The sequence below is a fragment of the Chionomys nivalis genome, chromosome 3 (assembly GCF_950005125.1).
Source record: "Chionomys nivalis chromosome 3, mChiNiv1.1, whole genome shotgun sequence".
Lineage (NCBI taxonomy): Eukaryota > Metazoa > Chordata > Mammalia > Rodentia > Cricetidae > Chionomys > Chionomys nivalis.
The window spans coordinates 100067954-100089986 of record NC_080088.1 but is presented as its reverse complement, the minus strand read 5'-3'; positions in this window follow the sequence as shown (position 1 = coordinate 100089986).

The window sequence follows — 22033 nt, the reverse complement described above, 5'->3', positions numbered from 1 at the left end:
CCTGTAATCCCAGTCCATCATGGGCAGAGGCAGGAGAATCCAGAAGGCATGCCCAGTCCCAACGACTTAGCAAGTCAAGGCTTGCTGGAGGTGCATGAGATGTTATCTCAAAAAAAATTAAATAAAATTAAATACCCTTTAAGCACTTGCCAAGTCCAAATCTACAGTTGGTCCTAGAAACTGAATAACCTGAGCACGTATTCTGGGGGCTGATGTTAAAGCCAGGGAGATGACCATCAGACATCAGAAATAATTTTACCGCACCGTAATTCTTATAAACCAGTCAAGGACGTACAAGGGTCTATCAGAATTAAGGAAGCTGAGACCTTCAGAAAGGGACCAAGTGTTGAAGGAAGGAGCAGGAAGAGAGAGGGACAGGAGAGGTATTGGCTTCTCAAGGCTGCTGTGACGAACAGTCCCCAATCCTGTGGCTCAAAACAACGCAAGTCGATTCTCGAATGATTCTAGGGTTCGGAGGCTCTAAGGTGAGCTGTCCTTAGGGCTGGCCTCCTTCTGGGGACTCTGAGAGTGAATCTATTTCTTTGTCTTTTCTGGATCCTAGATGTCTGCAATCATCAGAACCAGCAGAATACCATCTTCAAATCTCTCCTCTTCCTCTTCTTCCTCCTCTCCCTCCTCCTCTTCCTCCCCTTCCTTCTCTTCCTTCTAGGTTTGTGACTCTTTCCGTCAGAGCCAGCAGAACAGCATCTTCAAATCATCCCGTCCCTTCCTCCTCCTCCTCCTCCTCCTCCTCCTCCTCCTCCTCCTGCTCCTCCTCTTCCGCCTCCTCCCGTAGTTATTCCTTCTCTCCCCCTCCCTCACTATCTCTCTCCTCTTCTCTGTTCCAGTGTCTCTTCCCAGTCCAGTGGGTTAAGTATGAGGGGCACACCCTCCAAAACCACGTCATCACCTCTGTCCTCTTCTTCCCTCTGAGCCATCCTGGGTAACCAAAGACAAGACAGATACCCACCCCCCAATCCTCAGCATAATCACCTCCACAGAGTCCCTGCTACCATGTAGCTCCTATTCATGGGCTCTGGGGATCCCCTAAGGACATCTAGGGGTGCCATTGTTCAGCCTGCTTCATAACGTTAGAGGACCAGAGTTAATTCCTTTTCTCGGAAAAGCAATGGGTTTGTATGTGGAATGCTGCCTGTGCCCTCCGAGGACTGTGACAGCCAGTGGGATGTCTCCCATGAGACTGCCATTTATCCGACTACCTCCCTACCTACAAGGTGTCTGCAACCACAGCAATCACTGGGCTATTGATAGGGAGCTACTGCCACCTAGTGTTAGGATAAGGAACAGGAGGAACTGTGAAAGTCGCTGGGGAAAATGGTTACACAGCAAGCAGAGAAGTCACCCCGAAATAAGAAATGCTTCATTTCTTACAAGATGTTGATAAAAAAAAAATCTTATTATTAGAACTTGAAATGACCGTGGAGGGCCACACCTGCAAAACATGAGAAATTAAGCCGAGTTTAGATGCAATCGATTGCTTCCACGAAACAGAACTGCACCAGGAAAAACAGAATTCCAAGGATCTGTCTAACAGCAGCAAATGTGATTTGCTCTTCCCTTGTTCATCTGCTTGGGACGCGAAAGCCACATCCTTTCCCTCCTGCTGGTCTAAGGAGCCGCCGTGATGGGCTACCTTCAACAGAGGTTTAAATCTACAGGGCCGCATGACCTTAGACTGAAGAATCTCTAGAACCAAGAACCAAAATTCATCTCTTTATTTTGTCAGTAGCATATGTCAAGTGCATTGTTACAGCCGTGGGAAGTCTATGCAGACAAACACTAAACAATTCCTTGGGTCAATCAGTGGAGATCCCACAACCTTCTGCTGGGAGCAGAATGCACAGAAACATTTGCCTGGGGTTTTCTTTATGGGAAAAAAAAATTCCTCTTACACAGCAAAGTTTAAAGTGGGTTTTCTTTTCCTGCACATATTGGGTTTTTTTAATGATGAAATGATATGGAGAAGCTAAAGTAGTTCTTGAAGCAATGATAAACATAAACAAAACAATCAAGCAGCAACTGAAGGAAGATGAGTGAGATCAGTAGCTACACACGTGAAGTCTCACCAGCATGACTGCCCAAACGTGAGCTTCACAAGGGCAACACCAGTGGACATGCCGAACTAGACAAAGGAAAGCCCATAAGCCTCAACCCTGTACAAAGATTTATGGACAGTTAAGGGAGGCTGGAAATGGGAGAGGTGGCCTTCCCCCAGTAATTGCACTAATGGGTGGATCAGTCCCAAATGGTCAGTTCTGAAAATGTACATACAGGTACATATGGTCTGGACAGGTTATGTTTAAGAATCTTTTGGTATATACAAATACATATATGCATGAAATAGCAATTCGTTTTTTAAAAAGAAGCAATGAATTTGAAGATCAGGGGTATGGGAGTAAAGGGAAGGAAGACATATTGTAATTAAATTGTAACCTCAAAATTTCACATTTATTTTATTTTTATTTTAATGTGCATTGATATTTTGCCTTCATGTATGTCTGGGTGAGACAGTTCCCTGGAACTGGAGTAACAGGCAGTTGTGAGCCACCAATGCAGGCGCTGGGAATTGAACCCAGGTCCTCTGGGAGAGCAGTCAGTGCTCTTAACCACTGATCCGTTTCTCCAGCCTCCTCAAAAAAACTTCTTCTAATTTTTTAAAAGGATTCGTGAAATGTAGGTATTTCCTCTTGATTAAAATATTCCCATGTGGAAGGAGGCTTTAAATACAGGAAGTAAACAAAACTCCCAAGGGGGGGAGGGACCTTCAAGAGGTAAATGGAATTGACAAGACTCAGGAAGTGAATAAAACTCACAGGGCTCAGGAAGTAAAGGAAACTCACAAGACTCTGGAAATTCACAGTCTCTACAAGACTCCCAAGCCCCACCTCCATCACCAAGGTCATATAAGTTGTAGCAATTATTGTAGCTGCCTGCAAGTTGTACCGAAAGCTACAGGGTTGCCGTTTCTGTGAGTCACCTATACTGACGTGGGTTCTTTGGGGATGTAGTTGCCTTTAAATCATCCATTCTCCTGCAAGTAACCCCTCACCTATGCTTCCAGAAGAAACATTAACAAAAAGAAAGAAACATTAACAAATGTATCAATTGGTTAAGCTACATTTGGATGGCATATTTTCTCTGACCCATCACCAGTGCCCTAGAAGGTCAACAGGTGTTTCTTTACTCCTCCCCAAGAAAAGTTACACAAGAACCAACTAGTAGCCACTAAGCCTTGAGATGCAATTGTGAGGCTTATATATGCATCTGGGTCCCTGTGGTTACAATTAAAAATGTATCCTAAGTTCCCATAACAAGCTATGAGGCTCTGTAAGTCACATGTACATCATTTTTCTATGAGCACAAATTTGACTTAATGATGTTTACTGGCTTTACTCCTTTAAGCATGAATTTTCCCAACTATTAAAACTTCTGGGGATTGAGGATGTAGCTCAGTGGGTAGAGGAATTGTCCAGCATGCATGAGGTCCTGAGTTGGAACCCTGGCAAGACATAAACCAAGTGTGGTAGTGCATGCCTATAACCTAGCACTCAGGAGGCAAAGGCAGGAGGCTCAGGAACCCAAGGTCATCCTCAGCTACATAAGTAAGTCTGAGGCCACGCTGGGCTACACAAGATCCTCTCTCTCTCTCTCTCTCTCTCTCTCTCTCTCTCTCTCTCTCTCTCTCTCTCTCTCTGGGGGGGTGTCAGAAGTTGAAGTTGGACATCTTCCTCTAGCTCTCTCCATCTTAGCTTGCTCTCTCTCTCACTCTCTGGCTCTGTGTGCTCTCTCTCTCTCTCTCCCTCCCTCCCTCCCTCCCTGCCTCCCTCTCTGACTCTCTCTGGCTCTGTTTGTGTGTATATGTCTCTGTCTTATCTATATGTCTGTCTGTGTGTGTGTGTGTGTGTATATCTGTGTATGTATCTCTGTCTGTCTGTCTCTCTCTCTCATACACACAAACATACAAAGACACACACACACATATCAAACTTTTGGGATTTTCTTATGCAATGCAGAGAAAAGAGAAAGGATTTTGAAATCAGGACAGTTGCACTAGAAAACCTGGCATACTAGGAATAAACAAGCTTCAACCTGTCTTTGAAAGACCCCCCAGCCCTGCTACATTGCCTAAACCCAGCTTAGCCATTGTAACGCCATTTCGCAAGGCCTTTACACAAACAAGTATAGGTTCAGGGCAAGGCCAGTGCTCTTAGGCTGACAAACAGGATATCTGTGGTCAGACATCTGGCCTGGGAGGGGAACAGAAAATTCTGGGGAAAACCACATGCATCCTAGATAGAGTCAAGTCAGCTATTATCAGATCTTCATGTCCCTGAGGAATTTGTCCTCAAGTGAACCCATTGCCTCATTCAAACTGACCAATGAAATCCCTGTAACCATGCATCTGCTTCTGTACACCGCTTCTGCCCGCCCTTTTTCCTATAAAAAGACCTACCCCAATCTGCTGGTGCGCAAGTCCTCCGAAGAATCTTGTCACCCGCAGGTACCTGTGTTTGCCTAATAAACCTCTTGCAGTTTGCATCCATGGTCTCGGCTTGATCCTTGGGTCCAGGGGTCTCCTCCTGAGGGAAGGTCCTCTCCGAGGGTGTTTCATTTGGGGGCTCGTCCGGGATCTAAGACCCTCCCCCCCCCCCCCCCCCCCCCCGCCCAGGGACCACGGACCCACCACTGGGAGGTAAGCTGGCCAGCGCTGATTCGTTAGTCTATGTCTATGTTTGTCTGTGTTCATTTCTGTTAACTCTGTACGCTCAGATCTGAGTGCTCCGTATCTGGCAGGCCAGGAAGGGGCTGATGAACCCGGACCCCCCCCCCTCCCGCAGTCCTGGAAGACGTTCCAAGGGTGTTTGGAGCCCGATTTTTCGGGGCTCAGCCCATATTGGACGGAGTGGTAGTCTGTCTCAATAAGGGGTCCTGGTTGGAGAAGAGGGATCCGGACCCTGGCAATCTCCGTTTGAGTTTTTGCTCTCGGTTTTGCGCCGAAGCCGCTCCGACGCGTCTGTATTGTCTGTGTCTAATTGTTGGATTTTTGTGTTTAATATGTTTTTTGTTTCTGTATATCTGTTTGTACTCAAGTCTAAATCTGGTGCCATGGGGCAGTAAGTAACCATCTCTTTGCAGACCCAGCTGTGGAAATCCAAAAGAAACGCTGACAGTCTGCCCCTCTCTCTAGGCTGTGCCTTGCTGAGGCTATGCTGCTGAACTGCCCTGCTTGCTATGGCGATTGCCGCCCTGCCGGCCTGCTTTCTCCCCAGAGGGCACATCTGGGGGGCGGGGAGGGAGCAGGGCTGGCGATCTCCTGCAGCGCAGCCTGGAGCCAGGCCTAGGCAGGGCAACCAGTTCCAGCTCAGAGCAAACTTCTCAGCAGGGCGCAGGGTGGGGAATGGCAGTGACCCTGGCTGTGGCCCCACATCTGCACGTAAGTCCCCGGCCCAGCAGCTGTCACCATGGGCAAAAAGGCAGGCCCCGGGACGCCACCAGCTCCAGCTACAGTTGCCCAGGCGAGGAGCCTTTGCTATGGGCGCTGATGCAGAGACGCTTGAACTCCTTAGCATCATCGCAGGAGCCCAGGACGCATAACTCTCCCCTAAGTGCCGGATCCTGGGGTGACACTGAGCCTCCGCTGCCACACCCCACTCCACAGGGGAGCTCACTAATGAGAACAGCCCTCTTAGCTTAACAAAGGCTTTGACAAATAAATGTAAGTGCAGAGTGAGGTCAGGGACCCTGGCTGCAAAGCAGGATATCTATAAAATAGAACATCTGCAAAGCAGGATATCTATGAAATAGGACATCTATACAACAGGATATCCTGGGTCAAGCCTTTTGTCATCTCTGACAAACCCCAACCACCTTTCACCTCCCTTGCCCCCACGGCACCCCCTCCTCCAAGAGGGCCGCCGCTCACCCCCCTTCTCCCTTCCCCTTCCCCCGACTCCTACCTCTTCCTCCCTGTACCCAACCCTCCTCAAGGAAAGACCTCCAAAACCATCCGCGGCCCCTCCTGTTCTTCCCCCGAACCCTGACTCTCCCCTCATTGACCTCCCGTTAGAAGAACCCCCTCCTTATATGGCTCTGGAAAGCCCGGAGGGACCAGAAGCAGCGGCGGGCGGACTGCCCCCACAGGAATCTCCAGCTCCCTCGCCTATGGCTGGACGACTTCGGGGTAGGTGCGAGCCGCCCCCTGATTCCACTTCTCATGCCCTTCCCTTAAAAAAGGGTCCGAATGGTCAACAACAGTACTGGCCATTTTCAGCCTCTGATCTTTACAACGAGATACTACATAACTCTCCCTTTTCCAAAGACCCAGTGGCATTGACTAACCTCATTGAGTCCACTTTAGTCACACAGCCCACTTGGGACGATTGTTAGCAGCTTTTACAGGCTCTGCTGACTTCAGAGGAAAAATCAACGCATCTTCTTGGAGGCCCGGAACGAAATTGATGCGGCTTTCCCCTTGTCGCGCCCTGATTGGGATTTCACCACGCTTGCAGGTAGGGGACACCTACATCTCTATCACCAGCTGCTCATAGCGGGTCTCTGGGGGACGGCACGCCAGCCCACCAATTTCACCCAGGTAAAGCAAGTGATACAAGGAAACGAGGAGAGAGACAAAAAGAAAAATAAAAAAATTAAGCAGGTTGCTTGCCACCGTAGTTCAAGGACAGAGTAGAGAGGGAGGTAAGCCGGGAGAGGGCCAAGGTGGACAGGGACCAATGCGCCTACTGCAAGGAGCGAGGACATTGAGCCAAAGAAAACTAGGCCCCTGGAGGCGTCCTGTAGCCTACCTATCCAAGAAACTTGACCCAGTTGCATCAGGGTGGCCGCCCTGTCTGCGGATGGTAGCAGCTGTTGCAGTCCTTACCAAAGACGCGGATAAATTGACTCTGGGCCAGCCATTGACCATACTGGCACCCCATGCAGTGGAGGCTTTGGTCAAACAACCTCCGGACCTCTGGCTCTCAAATGCCCGCATGACTCATTACCAAGCCATGCTCCTGGATGCAGACCGGGTGCAATTTGGACCTGTGGTCACTCTCAACACCCTGTAACCTTGCTCCTCTTGCCGGAGGAGGCAGAACAACATGATTGCCTCCAGATCCTTGCGGAAATGCACGGGACCAGATCGGACCTGATGGATCAACCCCTTTGGAATTCTGATTACACCTGGTACACTGACGGTAGCAGCTGCCTGGCCGAAGGAGAGCGGAAAGCGGAGACCACAGAGACTGAGGTAATCTGGGCAGAGGCTCTCCCAGCAGGCACCTCCGCTCAGAGGGTTGAATTCACTGCACTGACCCAGGCGCTTCAGATGGCGGAAGGTAATTATATCGATCTCCTAAAGAAAATGGGGGCCAGCTATGACCCCACAGAGCACAGGCCCGCCTTCATCTCCCAGGTAAGTCAGTTGGTGGATAAGCTTTTGGGGATCGAATGGAAATTACATTGTGCATATAGACCCCAAAGTTCAGGACAGGTAGAGCGTATGAATAGAACAATTGAGGAGACTTTAATCTAAATTAACGCTTGCAGCTGGCTCTAGAGATTGGGTGTTCCTCTTGCCATTGGCCTTATACCGGGCCCGCAATACTCTGGCCCCCATGGACTGACTCCTTCCAAGATCCTATATGGGGCCCCTCCCCCATCTATAAACTTCTTTGACTCAAATATTGCTAATTTTGCTAACACCCCTGCTCTAGAAGCTCATTTGCAGGCCCTACAATTGCTGCAGAGGGAGATCTGGGGACCCCTTGCAGCTGCTTATAGAAAAACCGCTGACTCCAAAGCTGTGTCACACCGGTTCCGGATTGGCGATTCTGTCTGGGCTCGGCGACACCAGACCAAGAACCTGGGACCTTGGGTCCAGGGGTCTCCTACTGAGGGAAGGTCCTCTCCGAGGGTCTTTCATCTTGGCGTGATTAGTAAGGATAACAGAGACATGGAGGTACATCTGTCTTTTGGATGTGGTTTCAGCAGTCTATCATTGGTTCATGAACTCTTTTTTAATATTTATTTATTTATTTATTATGTATACAATATTCTGTGTGTTTGCCTGAAGGCCAGAAGAGGGCGCCAGACCTCTTTACAGATGGTTGTGAGCCACCATGTGGTTGCTGGGAATTGAACTCAGGACCTTTGGAAGAGCAGGCAATGCTCTTAACCACTGAGCCATCTCTCCAGCCCCCGGTTCATGAACTCTTGGTCCTTGGTGTGGTGATATGAGGATAATGGCATCTTTAATGGGAGGAGCCTAGTGCAAAATCCTTATTGTCCCTTCCTCAGACACTCTGTGACTTTTTTTTTTCAAGACAGGGTTTCTCTGTGTTACAGCTCTGGGTGTTCTGGAGCTCATCAGGCTAGCTTGAACTCACAGAGACCTACCTGTCTGCCTCTGCCTCCAGAGTGCTGGGATTAAAGCACGCACCACTCGGCTCACTTTGTGGCTTTTATCTTCCTATGCAACCTCTCCCTCCTGCACACAGTCCGACATTATAACATCTTCCATGTGACCAGAGCCACCACTGTGCTATTTAGATTTCCAGCCTCCAAACTTTGAGCTAGACCAACCCCTTTCCTCTTTTATATGTATTTATTTCTGTGCATATGTAGTTAAGGGTAGGTGCCTGGGAGCAGGAATGTGGAGGTCAAAGGACAACTTGCAGATGTAAGTTTCTTCCAATACATGGGTTCCAGAGATCAAACTCAGGTCATCACCCTTGACAGCAAGTGCTTTTACCTGCTAAGTCATCTTGCCAGCCCATAACCTCTCTTCTTTACAAAATGAAGGTATTTCATCACAAAAATTCTACTTCTCCACATAGATAAGAACAAGCAGTCCATGACATCACAGACAGGATCTGGTTCCACTGACATTTCTTTTTTTTTTAATATTTATTTATTTATTATGTATACAATATTCTGTCTGTGTGTATGCCTGATGGCCAGAAGAGGACGCCAGACCCCATTACAGATGGTTGTGAGCCACCATGTGATTGCTGAGAATTGAACTCAGGACCTTTGGAAGAGCAGGCAATGATCTTAACCTCTGAGCCATCTCTCCAGCCCCTCCACTGACATTTCTTCACCACCATGATAGGCTGTATCCTCTTGAGTTGTCCTTTGTTGGGTACTTGGTCATAAAAAAAATAAAAGCAGCTAATAGACCCTGGAATCCTCAAACAATCTGATTCTTGTCACTAAATTTTGGTTGTACCTATTTTAGAATTTATTTTCTTTTCTTTCTGAAGAGGATTTAATCTGGGACCTTGTAATTGTTAGACAAGTACTCTACTGCTTGTACACCCCAGCCCCTCACTGGGGGATTCTAGGCAGGGGCTCTACCACTGAGCCACACCCCAGCCCCTCACTGGGGGATTCTAGGCAGGTGCTCTACCGCTGAGCCACACCCCAGCCCCTCACTGGGGGATTCTAGGCAGGGGCTCTACCACTGAGCCACACCCCAGCCCCTCACTGGGGGATTCTAGGCAGGTGCTCTACCACTGAGCCACATCCCAGCCCTTCACTGGGGGATTCTAGGCAGGGGCTCTACCACTGGGCCACACCCCAGCCCCTCACTGGGGGATTCTAGTCAATCAGTCTCCCTCTGAGTCATATCAGCCCAATACTTAAGAAATAGGCAAAAATTACAACCAACTTTGTGATTCTAGATTCAGAAATCTAGAATCAAGCATACCTCAGAACCAGAAGAGAACTCAGGAATGGCTAGGTATGTGGTCAGACAAAGAGATAAACAAAATAACTGGGAACAGCTTTGGAGTCCTGCATTTAGTCAGATGGCTGTCACTTGTCCCCAGAGTTCAATTTTCAGCTATACTCCCAGCTAGGTTGCAATGTGCCCCATAAGGACTCCAGAGTAGAAGAATCTTTGCATCCAATTTTTCTTTTGAGACAGGTTCCCAGTCTGTTGTCCTAACTGACCCAAAATGCTGTGTAGACCAGGCTAGCCTCAGACTCACAGAAATCCACTTGCCTCTGACCCCTGAGTGCTAAGACTAAGCACACATACCACCATGTCCGGCCATATCTAGTTTAATTTAACCATATAATCCAAATCATATACCATAGACTCTTTGCTCAAGCCTTTCAAACAGCATAATGTTCTTTGAGTTTACTCTCATGGTATTCTACTGACTTGTTAAATACAAGCTCATATTGTGATATTTTCTTTTAGTACCAGAGACTTTATTTTTGCTGTCCAAAGCCTGAAACTATAAATGAATGAATCTACTCTGCCAACAGCATCAGCCGTGATCCTCTATTTTCTTGGAATATGCTCTGATGAACAATTTGAGTCCTAGATGATTTCCACACCTAAATTTTCTTGGATTACATTTTTTAAAGGCCCAGAATTTATTCCCTTTGTAATGTGTAAGAAGAAACGTGAGCTCTCTCCCCACTAGCTGTTAGGGTTTGAATGAAGAATGTCCCTCAATGAGCTGGGCAGATGGCTCAGTAAACCAAGTACCCCTGAGCTGGGGAGATGGCTCAGTAAACCGAGTGCTTGCTAAGCAAGCATGGTGACCCAAGTTCACATCCCAAGCATATGTAAAAGCCCAGGAGCTAAGCATGGTGGCATACATCTGTATGCCAGTGCTGGGGCAGACAGGAGAATCCCTGAGATGTGCTGGTTAAGCAGTCTGTCAGAAATGATGAGCTCTGGGTTCAACAAGAGACTTGTCTCAAAATAACAAGGGATGGAGCCAGTGTGTAAAAGCACTTGCCTCACAAGTGTGATGACCGGAGTTTGATCCCCACACCCAAACACACATCACATACAGAGGTGCATGCCTGTAATTGCAGCACTCCCATGGCGAGAAGGGAGGCTGGGGTGGAAGAACTTACCAGAAGTTAGTGGGCCGGCTAGTGTAGCTGCAGAGATCACAGTGAAAGACCTGCCTGACATTCACAAGTTATCCTCTAATTCGTGTGTGTGCGTGTGCATGCGTGTGTGTGTGTGCACCTATGTCTGGGTCCCCAAAGAGGCCAGACGATGGTGTCAAATCTACTGGGACTGACATTACAGGAGGTTGCCATCCAGTTGGTGTAGGTGTTAGGACCGGAACTCTAATCTTCCAGAAGAGCAGGAGTTGAGCTATCTCTCCAGCCTCATAATTTTTTAATAAATAATATAATATTTATTATTTAATAAATAAAAATAAGGTGGAGAGTGATTGAGGAAAACATCCACTTCATCCTTTGGCTTTATACACACACACACACACACACACGCCACACTCACCACACCACACACCAAAAAGGAGAGAAAGAAATGTCCCCCACAAAATCATGTTGAAGGCTTGGTCCCCAAGGGTGGCCCTCCTTTAAAAGGTGATGGAGACTTTGGGAGCAGATCCTAGGATGCAGGTGACTTTGGGTTTTCCTGGTACTATAGGTAACTGGGGTGTCCCTGGAGGCTATATGTGACTGGAGGTGACTCTGATTGCTATAGGTGACTGGGAGTGTCCCTGGGGCTGTAGGTAACTGGGGGGTCCCTAGGGGCTATAGGTGACTAGGAGTGTCCCTAGGGGGCTATAGGTGACTGGGAGTGCCCCTAGGGGCTATAGGTAACTGGGGGTGTCCCTAGGGGCTATAGGTGACTAGGGGTGTACCTGGGGTTATAGGTGACTGGGGGTGTCCCTGGGGCTATAATGTTTTGTCTTAATCCCATTCATAATTCTCTGCTTCCCTGCTATCGTGAGGTGAGTAGTTTTGCCCCTCCATGACAGTTCTGCCACCATGATGTCCTACGTTGGCATAGGCTTAGAAAGACCTGAACCAGCTGACTGGACTGAAACATCAGACACTGTGATCCCAGGCAGTCGCAAATCCTTTTAAGCTGTTTTTCTCCAGTATTTGTCAGAGTGACAGAAAGTTTCCCTTTGGACAGGGCCAGGGAGACAGCCAAGCCAGCAGAGTGCTCGACTGAACACGAGCAGGAAGATCTGAGTTTGCTCTCCAGGATCTGCCCTTACAACGCCAGGTAAGGGGGCTGTAGAGATGGTTCCAAGGTTAAGACCGACCGTGAACTCTTCTGTGGAGGACTTGAGTTCAGTTCCCAACACCCATGTCTACCGAGAAGCCGCAGCTACTCCAGGGAGTGGAGGGCTTTAGGGGTCAGTGATGAAGGGAGTAGATGGTGTGTGTGTGTGTGTGTGTGTGTGTGTGTGTGTGTGTGTGTGTGTGTGATATATGTGTGTGGTGTATGTGTGTACGTGTGCGTATGGTGCATGCATGTGTGTATATGATGCATGTGTGTGATGTATGTGTGTGATGTATGTGTGTATGTGTGTGTATGGTGCATGTATGTGTGTATATGATGCATGTGTGTGATGTATGTAGGGATATAGCCCCACCCATTGGGGGCATGTTTGCCTCGGGCTAATGTTTACTGATAAATCTGCCGGGCGTGATCCCAGCAGCCCCTTTTTCTCTGCTTTTCCTGTTCTCTGCGGGAACCTGTGGTCCTGTAAGTCTATTTCCTTATTAAAGCTATATATATTTTTATAATCTGTCTGCATTCATTTACGCCGTCACAGATGTATGTGTGTAATGTATGTGTGTGATGTATGTGTGTATATGTGTGTGTCATGTATGTGTGTATGTGTTTGTGATGTTATGTGTGTATGTGTGTGTGATGTATGTGTGTATGTGTGTGAGGTATGTGTGATGTATGTGTGTGATGTATGTGTGTGATGTATCCGTGTGTGCGCACACACGTGTTCATGCATACCCACATGCACATTTGTCCACCTGTGGATGGAGGCCAAAGGTCAATGTTTGGAGGAAGGGAGGGATGGAAGAAAGGGAAGGAGGAGGGAGGAATGGAGGAGAGAACCTGAGGACATGTCACAAACACAGTAGCCACCAGCAAGCAGCCCTGTGAACAGCTAACTCTGCCTCCCGAATGCCTTGGATCATCTCCCAAACAAATCAGGCCCGAATGCTCAGCATCAGCAAATCTTCCTACCTCCTATCGGGGGCCTCCCCCAGATGTTAGCTGTAGCCTCTAGCCAAGCAACCGGCCACCCGTTCAAGCCCCCGCAGTTGCACCTCATAAAGATTTTATGGGGCCATTCCATCGCAGAGTGATGGAGGCAATTAACTCCCATCCTGGTTTTATTGTGGAAAGATGTTGCGAGCTTGGTCCAGAAGAGCAATGCCAGGCGCCGGCTCAGGAAACCCGGCCGCCAGGGCTCAGTGGGGTCTGCTCTCCGAGCAGGTGCACAGGCAGATGGGTGGCTCATGGCTAACAGGCTGCTCCATGCTCACCACCCAGGAGGCTGGCACTGAGCCCCGAGGCCTCACTGTCATCGCCAAGGTCCTGGACAGAACTGGACTCAACCATCCCTCACTCTGTGTAGGATGGAGCAACGATGAATTCACCCCCAGAGGAATGCGCGGTTATAAAAATCTGTTCCGTCAGCCTTCCTGGCTTACTCCTGCGCCCATTATGAACCCGTCTCTCCCAGGGTTGCCAATCCAATTTCATGTCAGACATCTGCAGGGCCGCTTCTGCTCATAAGAGACAGAGGACGAGGGAGAACGGAAGGCTTGTGATGTTAGGAGGCAAGAATCCCTGCAATGAAGGACAGGATGGCCGATGCGCTCTGTCCAGAGTACTTTGTGTGAAGCCAGCGTTTCCTGGGCAACAGTCTCTGGCCCACCTTCGGACCGGAGTCTTCTCCTCCTCCTGCCAGGCTGGCAGACCCAGCTTGATGTCACCTCCTCCGCTTTCATTCCTAAGGCTGAGTTAAGATCTTTGGAGACTCTGAACATTGAATTTGGTGATGCGCTAACCACTGTCCCAGACTCACAGTGAAATTCACACAAAGGTATGTTTTCCAGGACACAAAATTTCCATTGCCTGGGACTGGTAAGATGGTTCGGCAGTTAAGAGCATTTGCTCCATGTTTGGCTTCCAGTACTCATATCCATTTCCTCACAACCCCCTGTAACTCCAGTTTCAGAGAGTACAACACCCTCTCCTGGCTTCCATGGGCACTGCACTCATGTGCACATACACATATAAATAATTAAAAGTGAAGGAAATTTTCTTTTAAAACTTCCATTGACGCTGGGGTTTTAAAAAAAAACTTTTCAATTATTCTGTCTATTTGTCTGTCTATCTTTCAAGGGACAACACTTGAGGTTGTATATATATACATATATGTGCATATATATACATGTATATATGTGTGTGTACACATGTATATATGTGTGTATACGTGTGTCTATGTATGTATACATGTGTGTGCATGTGTGTGTGTTTGTGTGTATATACGTGTATATATTTGTGTCAAATATATATAAATGAAAATATTTTTAAATTTTTGAAAAATGGGCTGGTGTCTTTAATGCCAGCACTTGGGAGCAGATATGTGTTCTGAGGGCAACCTGATCTATAAAGGAATTCCAAGCCAGTTGAGTATAAATAATGAGACTCTGTCTCAGAATAATAATAATGAGAAATAAAATTAGAATTAAGTTACTCAAATGAGCAAATGGCTAGAACAACCCTAAAAGATACATGTTATCCCTGCCCTCCTATAAGCAACCCTAATAAACTCATTGGTCCACCAAACTGGGCTTTCACCGGTTTCCAATCTAGGGCGAGTAGATATTTCACAACCCCCTGGAGTAGGTTCACATAGCAGAGATCTCTGCATGCTTGTCCAAGCCCACACTTCGAAAAGACAATGGGGAGCAATTGTTCTTCCAGGGAGCCGACGTCTGGGCACAGGATCGATGCTTGGCTGAGCTACTGGACAGTCGGCTCTTCCACAGCTTCCCCTGAGCAAGCCTCACCGGAGAGAGGTACAATGGATAACTAAAGACCCGGACATTTGAGCTGCCTCTGTTTACTTTGATCTGACCCACGTGCCGGGCTAGGAACTCAAGCTCCTAACTTCCCTCCATCAAGGATAGGTCTGACCTGAAACTGTGAAACTACTGAAGGAAGCTGGGGCATGATGGGGCCAGCATGACTGTATGTGACTCAGGTGCTTAGGAGACAAAGATAAGAGGATCCTGTGGGTTCCAGGCCAGCCTGGGCTACACAGTGAGATCAGGTCTCAAAAACTGAATGAAAGAAAGAAGGAAGAAAATACTTCAAGATATTGGCTCAACGGTCAAGAGTGCTTGCTTTGTGAGCTCAAAGACCCGAGTTGGAATCTCCAGACCTGTGTAAAAAGCTGGCCATGGCTCTATGCACCTATAACCCAGCGGGAGAGTCAGAGACCATGGCTATAGGGCGTTAGCGGTCAAGCCTCATAGGCTACGTGGTTAATTTCAGGACAGTGAGAGATGCTGTCTGGGGGCGGGGAGGAGAAGAAGGGTGGAGAGGGGAGGGGAAGGGACTGTAAATGCTGATAAATACATATTATATATTGTATATTATGTATTATATATGTATATGAGGATAAAAAACCTTAATACTATTGACGAGCATATAAATTAGTGTGGTGATCAACATGAAGCATCCTCAAAAAGCTAAATATAAAGCATCTGTATGGACCAGGAATACCACTCCCAGATACTTGACCAAAGGTATCTAAATCAGCACGCCACAGACACACTCAAGCTTAGCCCGGCACTATTCACAATAGCCACGTCATGGAGTCAGCCTAGGTGTGTATAGGTGTGTGTCCACCCACAGATGAGTGGGTAAAGAACACGTGGAATGGGGCTGGAGAGATGGTTCAGCAGTAGGAACACTGGCTGCTCTTCCAGAGGATCTCGGTTCCCTTCCCACTGTGAGCACCCACAGGATGGCTCACAAATACCTGGAACTCTAGTTCCAGGGGAGTTGATACCTTCTTCTAGCCCCTGAGGGCATCAGGCACACACATGGTGCACAGATATATATGCAGACAGAACACCACATATATAAAATAAGAAAAAAGAAAATATGGTGTGTTTATACAATGGAGTACTATATACAGACATAAAGAATAAAATGGGCATTTGCAGGAAAATGTATAAAATTTGAACGACATCATGCTAAGTAAAATAAACCAGAATCCAAAAGACAAGTACCATTGTGTAAACTGAAAACAGGTGACCAAATATCAAAGAAAAATTAAAGTAGGAGAAGAAGCTGGGGAAAGGGAGATGACAAAGGAGAAAAAGAGGGAGTATAAAGATAGGTATATGCCAGGTGTGGTAATACACACCTTTAATCCCAGCACTCAGGAGGCAGAGGCAGGTGTATCTCTGTGAGTTCGAAGCCAGCCTGGTCTACAGGGTGAGTTCCAGGCAGGACAGCAAAAGCTACATAAAGGAATCCCTTTCTCAAAAAAGGAGGAGGAGGAGGAGAAAGAAGAAGAAGAAGAAGAAGAAGAAGAAGAAGAAGAAGAAGAAGAAGAAGAAGAAGAAGAAGAAGAAGAAGAAGAAGAAGAAGAAGAAGAAGAAGAAGAAGGGAATGTTATAATCAGAACAAGATACATGCATGCATAAAAATGTAACAATGAAACCTACCAATTAGTATAATTAATAAATTGGTAATGACCAAAATCAAACTAAAGGATAAGGCATGTATGATGGTTAATTATTGTCAACTTGATAGAATTTAGGATCACCATGGTAACAAACCTCTAAGTAAATCAGTTGAGGGAGTTTCTAATCAGGTTGACTGAGGTGGGATGACCCACCCTGAATGTGGGCAGCCCCATCCCATGGACTGGGTTTCCAGACTGAATAAGAAGAAGAAAGTGAGCTGAGCACCAGCATCCATCTCTCTGCTTCCTGACTGTGGGTACCAGGTGATCAGCTGCTTCATGCTCCCACCACTGTGCCTTCCCCATCCTTTATGCTCTGGAACCATGAGCCAAAGTCAATTTTGATCGTCAAAGTTAACAGTGATCATCAATTTAACCGTACCTAGGATTTCCTAGGAGACTAGTCTCTGGGCATATCTGTGAGAGATTAAGTTAGTTAACTGGGGTGGAATGTGGATGGCACCATTCTGTGAACTAGGGGTCCAGACTCAATAAGAAGACAGGAAGCTGAATAGTGCAGCTCTCTCTGCTTCCTGACTGTGTGTACAACATAGCCAGCTGCTTCAAAGGGAAAACATGGTGTTGAGCTGGAGAAATGGCTCAGTGGCCAAGAGCCCTCAGTACTGTTTTAGACTACCAGTGCAGGTTGGCTGGCGCTTGCAACGTGACTTGTTTGCATCTCGGCTGATCAGGTAGCAGAGCAATCGGGGCCAGGAGTTAAGCCAGGTGACAGCCCTCAAATGTTCACTCCTAGTAACTTGCTTCATCCAGTCCTACTTCCTGACCCAAATGTTCCACCACCTTCTCAAAAGAGCGCTACTGGCTCTTTATAAACAATTTTTTACCCCTCTCAAATCTTCATACATAAAAAAAACATTTTTTACAATACTAGAGATTTAACTCAGAGCATTACTTGTGCTAAGCAACCACTCTCCAGTGAGCCACACTTACAGGTCTCTAGCCCCTCCCTGTGGGATTCTAGGCAGGTGCTCTACCACTGAGCCACACCCCAGCCCCTCACTGGGGAATTCTAGGCAGGGGCTCTACCACTGAGCCACACCCCAGCCCCTCACTGGGGGATTCTAGGCAGGGGCTCTACCGCTAAGCCACACCCCAGCCCCTCACTGAGGGATTCTAGGCAGGTGCTCTACCACTGAGCCACACCCCAGCCCCTCACTGGGGGATTCTAGGCAGGGGCTCTACCACTGAGCCACACCCCAGCCCCTCACTGGGGGATTCTAGGCAGGGGCTCTACCACTGAGCCACACCCCAGCCCCTCACTGGGGGATTCTAGGCAGGGGCTCCACCACTGAGCCACACCCCAGCCCCTCACTGGGGGATTCTAGGCAGGGGCTCTACCACTGAGCCACACCCCAGCCCCTCACTGGGGGATTCTAGGCAGGGGCTCCACCACTGAACCACACTCCAGCCCCTCACTGGGGGATTCTAGGCAGGGGCTCTACCACTAAAGTACTCTCCACAGAGCCATATCTGCAAGTCTCTAGTTTCTCACTGAAGGATTCTAGACAAAAGCTGTATTCATGTCCATGTGTTTGTATTTCTTTCTCTCTATCCCTATATCTATCTATCTATCTATCCATCCATCTACCCGTCCGTTTGTCCGTGTGTGTGTGTAAACCAGAGCCCAACCTCGAGTGTCATCCTCACCTCTAACTAAGTACCCTATCTGTCCTGACAAATACTTATTGTTTATCTGGGGCCACTCTCAGTTCTGGAATGCAGGAGGACCTTGAATCCCATCCAATATGACAGACAGTGCTCGGTTGCAGGATGTCAGGCATGCCACTGTGGTAGGTGGCTCAGATCTCACTATGTAGTCCAATCCTCAAACTCTCCATGTAGCCGAAGCTAGTCTCACACTTGCTATGTGGTCCAAGCTAGCCTGGAACCCATGATCCTCTTTCCACAGCCCTTCAGGTGCTGGATTTACAGGCCTGTCCACTTTACCCAGCATCACCTGGGCTGTCTTCAATTCCAATTTTTTAATTATTTTATTGAAAATATATATATAATATATTTTGATTCTGTTATATCCTTTCCCCACCTAACCAACACTTTTTGAATGGATAAGGCCCACTCCTTGGGATAGAACCCATACCTGACACAGCTAAAGTGGCCAAGAATCTGAGACTAGCTACATTATGGGTCTAGGGATAAACCTAATACTGTAATTCTGCTAAAAGAATATAGCAATAACAGCCTTCATACAGGGAGGAGGAGTTTGGTCCTGCCTCAACTCGGTATACCAGACTTTGTTGACTCCGAAAGGGAGGCCTTACCCCCTCTAAGGAGTGGATAGGGGGCAGGATGGTGGGAGATGGGAGTGGGAGAAGTGGACGGAAAGGGAACTGGGGCTAGTATGTAAAACAAAAAATAAATAAAACAGAATATAGCAATAAAATGACTCCTAACGATATACTACTATAACCCATAGATCAATGGCTTGCTCAACCCACATCAGAGAAGCTGCTTCTTGTAGCAGATGGGAATTAACCCAGAGACCCACAACTATATAATGTGTGGAGAGTGTGGGACTTTGAAGCACTCAGTCCTAAACAGTATGTCTTTATCAAACCCCCTTCCTCAAGGCTCAGGGGTCTATGTGGAAGAAGAAGCAGAAAGACTTTAAGAGCCAGAGGTAATAGATGATTCCAAAACAGGATGGAGGTATAGGTGAACTCAGGGACAGGTTTAGCACACAGAGACCTGCACAGGTTCAAGCCAGATGGAGTCCCAGCACCGAGAGAGAGAGAGAGAGAGAGAGAGAGAGAGAGAGAGAGAGAGAGAGAGAGAGAGAGAGAGAGAGAGAGGAGAGAGAGAGAGAGAGAGAGAGAGAGAGAGAGAGAGAGAGAGAGAGAGAGAGAGAGAGAGAGTAGACACGGGGTCCTACCCCGTACCAAGAAGTTCTCTGCAACTGATACCCACTGACAAAGGAAAAATCAGTTCTCTCTCATCCTAATTGTTGTTGCCCGAAGCCTCCCAGCCTCTGGTCCTCCCTCGCATCAGCAATAAGAAACCAACGCAGTTACTAAACTAGCCAGCAAGCTTCCCTGCTCAGGACAGAGTCCAAGAGGTGACCGTGGAGCTGGAGTCCATGCAGCCCTGGTGGTTCAGTGCTGCCCGAGCCAGCTCAAGCTTAGAGAGGACACTATTCCAGCTGGCCAGCTCCCAGCTCTTACCAGGAAGCCTGCATCTGAGACCAAAGGAAACAAGAAAGGGCCTTCTCCAGCTGGCAGGAGAGGGTGGCACACTGCAACCTGCTGATGTCCTTTGCACCTCTGACGTCCCTGCCCGCCCTCCCTTCCTCTCCAGGGAACTAGCTTCTTAGATGCCTACTCTCCTCTCCTCTTCCTTCCCTTCCCTTCTCTTCCCTCCCTTTTCTCCCCCCCTCTTTTCCTCTTCTCTCCTCTTCTCCCTCCCCTCTATCTTCCACGGGGCTAGTTTCCGGAAGGCCCCATGAGCTCCCCCCCCCCCACGTCCCCACGGCCCTCTGCTCTGTAGTCAGAGTGGCAAATGTGCCCTCTGTCAAGCTACAGTCATTGGATCTAACCTGTCCTCCTTCCAATTGGACTGCCAGCGCCTGCCGTTGACCTGGCCCCTTTCCCAGCTGAAGGCTCAGATTAGCCACACAGGGGTCAAAGACCTCAGTCCTGCCAGCGCTCTCTCCAAAGACGATGGAGCAAGAACACGGACCCAGCACCTGAGGCCCAGAAGCAAGGTCTTCCCTCATTAAAACTGCGTCCTTCATAAACTGATGCGTGGAGACCACCGTGCATTCTACAGCCTCGTGCCCCTCATTTCAGAGCCACAACTGACAGCCGTGGTGACCAGTGTGACCCTGCACTGGTGTCTCTTTCTGAATCCAATCTGACAGGTTTTTTTTTTTTTCTTTCTTTCTCCGGTACATGATCTCATGGTCCATAAAGCTAACATCTACTACTTGTCTGTCCGTCTCTATCTATCATCTACTGTCCATCTACTGTTAACTATTTATATGCCTATCACTCCTCAATCATCTATCACCTAGCAATCACCTATTATAACAAGTCTTTATCTGTCCTGGAAGCCAGATCCTAAACAACGACACCAGAGACTTCCTATTAATTATGAAGGTGCAGCCTTAGTTTAGGCGTGGCCCACCAGCTCTTTTAACTTAAATTAACCCATTTATTTTCATCTACATTCTATTGCGAGGCTCGTTACCTCATCTCTCCATACTGCCCATGCTGCTTCCTCCACGTCTGCCTGGTGACCCTGCCTTCTTCTTCCCAGAGTTTTCTAGCTGTCCACAAATCCTCCTGCCTAGCTACTGCCATTTATCTTTTTATTACACCAATAACAGCGATACATTTTCACACAGTGTATAAATATCCCACAACAACCTGTCCTCATCTATCTACCATGCATCCCTATCAGTCATCAATCTATCAATTATCAATTATTTACCTATATAATATCATCTATTCATATCTATTTACCCATCACCTATCACTTATCTGTCATCTATTCAATCTATTAATCATCTATCTACCACCTGTCAATCATCTATAAATCAAGCAATCATCTATTTATAATCCACCTATCATCTATAATCTATCAATCCATATCAATCATCTATGATCCATGTATCATCTCTCTATAATCATTCATTGCTATAAATCAGCTATCTATTCTCTGCATATCAATTATTTATAATATAGCAAGAATCTACCTAACTATATCATCTAAGAATCTATATATCTTTCTGAGAGAGACTCACTTTGCTACCCCATCCTATCCTGGAACTCATCATGTAGTCAAGATAGCCTCAATCTCACAGCAATCCTCCTGTCTCAGCTTCCCAGTGGTTGGAATTACAGACATGCACTACCATGCCAGGATTCTGATGCTTTCTTTCCCAGCAACAATGAGCCACAGAATATTAATGGTTGGTTCTATCTGTTTATTTCCTAACGCACCTCTTCCTGAGCCTGTTAGCTACAATTCTCCAGAGCAAGAGACTGATACAGTAGACATAGGTGTGAACTCTATGGTTTGCATATCTGTACATCATGATCTATATGTTGACATTTTAGTCACTGGTACAATATATTCAGAAATAGGGCTTTGGGGTAATAATGAAGTGTCCTCATGAGTGGAATTAGTGCTCGTATAAAAAAGACTGGACCATGGAAGTTGGAGAAGTAGAGCCTGCTCAACCTCCACACATGCATCATGGCAAGAATGTGGCCACACATATGATAGATAGATAGATAGATAGATAGATAGATAGATAGATAGATAGATAGATAGATAGATAGATATTAAAATTAAACAAAGAAGAGGTCTGGTCAACATGACATCCACCCTGTCCTGCTCCTGTGAGATCATAGAACTACACCTACCAAGGACATCTGACTCCAGGGGGCAACCATCCAGAAGGACAACACCTCTGCAACCATCTGCTGCACCCCTTATTC